At 36.6% G+C, this 7741-nt stretch overlaps 1 long non-coding RNA gene across 4 annotated transcripts; it reads left to right on the top strand.

Moving 5' to 3' along the window:
• The first annotated feature begins 1260 nt into the window (after positions 1 to 1260).
• On the top strand, positions 1261 to 7452 carry LOC127845809 (uncharacterized). Of its 4 annotated transcripts, XR_008033395.1 has the most exons (7): positions 1261 to 1318; positions 2149 to 2308; positions 2611 to 2697; positions 4317 to 4476; positions 4779 to 5654; positions 6485 to 6644; positions 6947 to 7452. It is a non-coding gene; the product is annotated as an uncharacterized LOC127845809 (long non-coding RNA). The 4 variants fall into 4 exon arrangements; XR_008033393.1 differs by lacking the exon at positions 1261 to 1318 and having other exon boundaries at positions 1331 to 2308; positions 2611 to 2757; XR_008033392.1 differs by lacking the exon at positions 1261 to 1318 and having other exon boundaries at positions 1331 to 2308.
• Positions 7453 to 7741: the final 289 nt, after the last annotated feature.

Consider the following 7741-nt stretch of genomic DNA (forward strand, 5'->3'; position numbering starts at 1 on the left):
AAATACACAGACTAGTGCCAAATAGGGCCCTCCCATAAACTGTGAAAACATGCTTTGATTGCTACAGTAAGTGACAGATTCCTGTTAATTGTGTTTCAATATAAAAAAAGTATTTCTTCAATGATCCCTCATTATCAATTCTGACTTTAAAGTTTAATGATATTGTAATTAACGAACTTTGAAGTCTGCAGTAAAATTTTATATATCATACAGTGACAATATGTTAATTCTATTTCAATTTCTAACAAACTCACTGAAACCAACAGATATAGGATATTTTTACTTTATTAATACTTGCTTTAAATTAATAGCAAGTTACCTCCTTTTGTTTGAGTGAAATGAAATAGCCTAAGGGCAGATTTGCTTCATTGTCAATATCAGAGACATAACACTGCATGCACTGCTAATCAAATAGATATATCAATACGATTCAATAGATAAGTGAAATACTATGGTTACTTGTACTACAATAGTAATAAAACTGAAGTATCAGATGTGATACACTGAGATAAAGATATTGCCTTAGTCCTTATGTATTTGAGGCCATTTCCATAAATAATAAAGAATTATTCCTTATAGCTATATAAGATTGTGTTTTGTTTATTCTAAATATTGTTTTTATTTATCATTATTTTTATATTAAGTTTTTTCTTTCTATATATTCTTGAAAAAAGTATTTATGATTTAGATGCATATTATAACATTATGGTGAAATAAAAATAAATGTATATGAATTAAGATTGTGTTTTGTTTATTCTAAATAATTATTGTATTTATCATTATTTATTTTTTGTTTTGAAAGTTTTTTCTGTCTGTATCATTTATGATTTAGATGCATATTATTACATTATGGCGAAATAAAAATAAATGTATATGAATTAAGATTGTGTTTTGTTTATTCTAAATATTTATTTTATTTATCTTTATTTTTATTTCTTCAAGTTTTTTCTGTCTGTATATTCTTGAAAAAAAGTATTTATTATTTAGATGCATATTGTTGCAGTCATTCTGGTGAAATAAAAATTAATGTTTTAAATAATGGCTGCTCAATTAAAAAATTTGAGCAACCATTAATCTCATCAGTGTCATCTTACATGACAAATCCAATTAGTGGTTCATAAGTTGATTACACCTTTCTAATCTAATCAATTTCTTGGTGGGTGTAATGTCCAGGCTTAGAGGGTGTAATGACCAGGGGTGTAACGTCCAGGGGGTGTAATGACTGGACACCGTGGTTGCCAGCCTCAATAGTAGGGCATGGTTTTTGCCTTCAAATGGCAGTGCCGGTAGCTGTCAAAACCGGTTCATATGCTCTAAGGTAATTATTTTGAGTTACACCGTATAGAATTTTTTCAAATGCAGTTTTTTTGTAAGTTTATGAAACCACCTTTCCAGTCATGTATAGTTATATATTGGCTTATCGCTCGGTCATGGTGAAATTTGAGATCAAAGATTGCGAATTCTATATATAACAAAGAAGGAAATTAATTGGGCATGTGTAACCTTTAAGAACTTCCGACCAAGTTAGTCGTCTTCCAGAATGTTGACAATTTACCATCAAAAACTCTCTGTATTGCAAAACATAACTACCAGATGTCATTTTGACCCAATTAAGGGCTGTTTGCAATTGGGCTGTTGCACTTGGGGTCCTAAGGGGGGTAAATGCTTGAAAATCACTCCGAAACCTGTTCCGAAGACACATTCTAAGACTACGTAAACACTCGGTATTGTTTTTCAGTGACATTTTGACATTAATTTGCATCAATCTCAATAATGAACCTAATTCCTGTCTTTATTTCATCTGTATTTATTGCTATTGTTTACTTTTAGCCTTTTACTATTTAAAATGTAATGTGTGTTGTTTTTCCATGCAAGCAATTTTGGACCGACACTGCTATCTGCCTTCGCTTTCAATCCCGCCAGGCAGATCTACTCAGAATAACACTACTTTGCCTTATTTTTCCTGTTTGGATATCTTGCTGAGTTCAAGTTAAATCAAGTATTCAGCTGAAAACACAAAAAGGATAATAATATTATGCTTTCTTTCTTGGAACGATGTTGTTGTGATAGACCGTGCGTGAAAAACAGCAGGGAATCTGTATTTAAGTGACCTCAATATTATACGTAAACCTAAATGTACATTTTTAGGTGGTGTCGGAATTAGTCTATAGCTCTGCCTGAACTGCTGTCCAATTGGTTTACAAGTCCGGCTGAAGTGACAGGCCATCAAAAACTGCACAGTATGACTGATTCGGAGACGGCCCTCAACACTCGCCCAGTCGTGTCGAGAGGATCGGTGTCTTTGCAGGTTAGTACGCTGTTATTTTCAATGAAATCTATTGTAAAATGATTTCTTTGATATCATGGCACACTTTTGTCACCAAAATTAGGCAAATTGTTGTTTTTTACAATTACTGCAGCTCTGAAACCACATTTTGTGGCGATAACTTTGCCAGTGTGTCCGACAATGTGATGCCGGCATGGTGACTTATCCGTTTACAGTAAATAAAGCCACACAGACTATTGAAAGCTTACTCTAATTGTATCTCACTTACATAAGTTAGCACCGTAATGGGTAAATGTGCACTAAACAACTTTTTGTTTTCTCAGATTACACGGAATTGAGCACCCGGGCCAGACTGACACTTTCCGGAGCCTGTCCGAGACGGAACTCGAGCCGAGGAATCATAGGTCCAGGTGTGACAGAAAACTTAAAGCTCATGTCTGACGATGACTTTTTTTGCGTCAGGAAGTAAAGTGTGTTGTTTTCCCATGCAAGCAAGCCCTTTTGTTGGGTCAAATGACATCAGAAATGCTGCTTCTAAATGGATTTTACCTAAAATGTGCCAAAAAATATATAAAAAGTTTGTTCGGATCTTGTTCAAAACCTGCTATGATGCACATATAATGCCATTGATGATTTGTTTTCACTTATTAAGTCATATGTTACATCTGCTATGCTATTAGAATCGAAAGTGATGCCTTGTATGGAGTCTAAGTGCTGTCTGTATGATGTAACCAAGGTCGGCTTTTCTACCTTAATTCTTGACGCGAAACGCTGTTACGCGTGACGCTTTCAACGTCAACTTTAATGAATAAATCTGTGTGTCATGGTACTGGAACTTTGTGATCTTTTTTAAAACAGATTATACCTATGGAAAAAGTGCCTTTAATTCAAATTTGAAGGGGTTGGGTTCCCTTATAGGTTACATTATCCTAAACGGAAGTGGAATTTGGGGGGTTACATGCAGTCGGTTTGCTACTTAGTACATATGATGCAGGTCCTGGTGCATAAGATTTTAAAAATGTATCTGAAATGAAGAGTTTAGGTGTCAGTTTAAAGGTACATGTGTAAGTCACAGGGCAAAAGGCCTGATTTGTGCATTTCTTTGTATGTTAGTGGTTGCCAGCCTCAATAGTAGGGCATGGTTTTTGCCTTCAAATGGCAGTGCCGGTAGCTGTCAAAACCGGTTCATATGCTCTAAGGTAATTATTTTGAGTTACACCGTATAGAATTTTTTCAAATGCAGTTTTTTTGTAAGTTTATGAAACCACCTTTCCAGTCATGTATAGTTATATATTGGCTTATCGCTCGGTCATGGTGAAATTTGAGATCAAAGATTGCGAATTCTATATATAACAAAGAAGGAAATTAATTGGGCATGTGTAACCTTTAAGAACTTCCGACCAAGTTAGTCGTCTTCCAGAATGTTGACAATTTACCATCAAAAACTCTCTGTATTGCAAAACATAACTACCAGATGTCATTTTGACCCAATTAAGGGCTGTTTGCAATTGGGCTGTTGCACTTGGGGTCCTAAGGGGGGTAAATGCTTGAAAATCACTCCGAAACCTGTTCCGAAGACACATTCTAAGACTACGTAAACACTCGGTATTGTTTTTCAGTGACATTTTGACATTAATTTGCATCAATCTCAATAATGAACCTAATTCCTGTCTTTATTTCATCTGTATTTATTGCTATTGTTTACTTTTAGCCTTTTACTATTTAAAATGTAATGTGTGTTGTTTTTCCATGCAAGCAATTTTGGACCGACACTGCTATCTGCCTTCGCTTTCAATCCCGCCAGGCAGATCTACTCAGAATAACACTACTTTGCCTTATTTTTCCTGTTTGGATATCTTGCTGAGTTCAAGTTAAATCAAGTATTCAGCTGAAAACACAAAAAGGATAATAATATTATGCTTTCTTTCTTGGAACGATGTTGTTGTGATAGACCGTGCGTGAAAAACAGCAGGGAATCTGTATTTAAGTGACCTCAATATTATACGTAAACCTAAATGTACATTTTTAGGTGGTGTCGGAATTAGTCTATAGCTCTGCCTGAACTGCTGTCCAATTGGTTTACAAGTCCGGCTGAAGTGACAGGCCATCAAAAACTGCACAGTATGACTGATTCGGAGACGGCCCTCAACACTCGCCCAGTCGTGTCGAGAGGATCGGTGTCTTTGCAGGTTAGTACGCTGTTATTTTCAATGAAATCTATTGTAAAATGATTTCTTTGATATCATGGCACACTTTTGTCACCAAAATTAGGCAAATTGTTGTTTTTTACAATTACTGCAGCTCTGAAACCACATTTTGTGGCGATAACTTTGCCAGTGTGTCCGACAATGTGATGCCGGCATGGTGACTTATCCGTTTACAGTAAATAAAGCCACACAGACTATTGAAAGCTTACTCTAATTGTATCTCACTTACATAAGTTAGCACCGTAATGGGTAAATGTGCACTAAACAACTTTTTGTTTTCTCAGATTACACGGAATTGAGCACCCGGGCCAGACTGACACTTTCCGGAGCCTGTCCGAGACGGAACTCGAGCCGAGGAATCATAGGTCCAGGTGTGACAGAAAACTTAAAGCTCATGTCTGACGATGACTTTTTTTGCGTCAGGAAGTAAAGTGTGTTGTTTTCCCATGCAAGCAAGCCCTTTTGTTGGGTCAAATGACATCAGAAATGCTGCTTCTAAATGGATTTTACCTAAAATGTGCCAAAAAATATATAAAAAGTTTGTTCGGATCTTGTTCAAAACCTGCTATGATGCACATATAATGCCATTGATGATTTGTTTTCACTTATTAAGTCATATGTTACATCTGCTATGCTATTAGAATCGAAAGTGATGCCTTGTATGGAGTCTAAGTGCTGTCTGTATGATGTAACCAAGGTCGGCTTTTCTACCTTAATTCTTGACGCGAAACGCTGTTACGCGTGACGCTTTCAACGTCAACTTTAATGAATAAATCTGTGTGTCATGGTACTGGAACTTTGTGATCTTTTTTAAAACAGATTATACCTATGGAAAAAGTGCCTTTAATTCAAATTTGAAGGGGTTGGGTTCCCTTATAGGTTACATTATCCTAAACGGAAGTGGAATTTGGGGGGTTACATGCAGTCGGTTTGCTACTTAGTACATATGATGCAGGTCCTGGTGCATAAGATTTTAAAAATGTATCTGAAATGAAGAGTTTAGGTGTCAGTTTAAAGGTACATGTGTAAGTCACAGGGCAAAAGGCCTGATTTGTGCATTTCTTTGTATGTTAGTGGTTGCCAGCCTCAATAGTAGGGCATGGTTTTTGCCTTCAAATGGCAGTGCCGGTAGCTGTCAAAACCGGTTCATATGCTCTAAGGTAATTATTTTGAGTTACACCGTATAGAATTTTTTCAAATGCAGTTTTTTTGTAAGTTTATGAAACCACCTTTCCAGTCATGTATAGTTATATATTGGCTTATCGCTCGGTCATGGTGAAATTTGAGATCAAAGATTGCGAATTCTATATATAACAAAGAAGGAAATTAATTGGGCATGTGTAACCTTTAAGAACTTCCGACCAAGTTAGTCGTCTTCCAGAATGTTGACAATTTACCATCAAAAACTCTCTGTATTGCAAAACATAACTACCAGATGTCATTTTGACCCAATTAAGGGCTGTTTGCAATTGGGCTGTTGCACTTGGGGTCCTAAGGGGGGTAAATGCTTGAAAATCACTCCGAAACCTGTTCCGAAGACACATTCTAAGACTACGTAAACACTCGGTATTGTTTTTCAGTGACATTTTGACATTAATTTGCATCAATCTCAATAATGAACCTAATTCCTGTCTTTATTTCATCTGTATTTATTGCTATTGTTTACTTTTAGCCTTTTACTATTTAAAATGTAATGTGTGTTGTTTTTCCATGCAAGCAATTTTGGACCGACACTGCTATCTGCCTTCGCTTTCAATCCCGCCAGGCAGATCTACTCAGAATAACACTACTTTGCCTTATTTTTCCTGTTTGGATATCTTGCTGAGTTCAAGTTAAATCAAGTATTCAGCTGAAAACACAAAAAGGATAATAATATTATGCTTTCTTTCTTGGAACGATGTTGTTGTGATAGACCGTGCGTGAAAAACAGCAGGGAATCTGTATTTAAGTGACCTCAATATTATACGTAAACCTAAATGTACATTTTTAGGTGGTGTCGGAATTAGTCTATAGCTCTGCCTGAACTGCTGTCCAATTGGTTTACAAGTCCGGCTGAAGTGACAGGCCATCAAAAACTGCACAGTATGACTGATTCGGAGACGGCCCTCAACACTCGCCCAGTCGTGTCGAGAGGATCGGTGTCTTTGCAGGTTAGTACGCTGTTATTTTCAATGAAATCTATTGTAAAATGATTTCTTTGATATCATGGCACACTTTTGTCACCAAAATTAGGCAAATTGTTGTTTTTTACAATTACTGCAGCTCTGAAACCACATTTTGTGGCGATAACTTTGCCAGTGTGTCCGACAATGTGATGCCGGCATGGTGACTTATCCGTTTACAGTAAATAAAGCCACACAGACTATTGAAAGCTTACTCTAATTGTATCTCACTTACATAAGTTAGCACCGTAATGGGTAAATGTGCACTAAACAACTTTTTGTTTTCTCAGATTACACGGAATTGAGCACCCGGGCCAGACTGACACTTTCCGGAGCCTGTCCGAGACGGAACTCGAGCCGAGGAATCATAGGTCCAGGTGTGACAGAAAACTTAAAGCTCATGTCTGACGATGACTTTTTTTGCGTCAGGAAGTAAAGTGTGTTGTTTTCCCATGCAAGCAAGCCCTTTTGTTGGGTCAAATGACATCAGAAATGCTGCTTCTACATGGATTTTACCTAAAATGTGCCAAAAAATATATAAAAAGTTTGTTCGGATCTTGTTCAAAACCTGCTATGATGCACATATAATGCCATTGATGATTTGTTTTCACTTATTAAGTCATATGTTACATCTGCTATGCTATTAGAATCGAAAGTGATGCCTTGTATGGAGTCTAAGTGCTGTCTGTATGATGTAACCAAGGTCGGCTTTTCTACCTTAATTCTTGACGCGAAACGCTGTTACGCGTGACGCTTTCAACGTCAACTTTAATGAATAAATCTGTGTGTCATGGTACTGGAACTTTGTGATCTTTTTTAAAACAGATTATACCTATGGAAAAAGTGCCTTTAATTCAAATTTGAAGGGGTTGGGTTCCCTTATAGGTTACATTATCCTAAACGGAAGTGGAATTTGGGGGGTTACATGCAGTCGGTTTGCTACTTAGTACATATGATGCAGGTCCTGGTGCATAAGATTTTAAAAATGTATCTGAAATGAAGAGTTTAGGTGTCAGTTTAAAGGTACATGTGTAAGTCACAGGGCAAAAGGCCTGATTTGTGCATTTCTTTGTATGTTAGTGGTT

This window comes from Dreissena polymorpha, chromosome 9 (genome assembly GCF_020536995.1).
Source record: "Dreissena polymorpha isolate Duluth1 chromosome 9, UMN_Dpol_1.0, whole genome shotgun sequence".
Taxonomy (NCBI): domain Eukaryota; kingdom Metazoa; phylum Mollusca; class Bivalvia; order Myida; family Dreissenidae; genus Dreissena; species Dreissena polymorpha.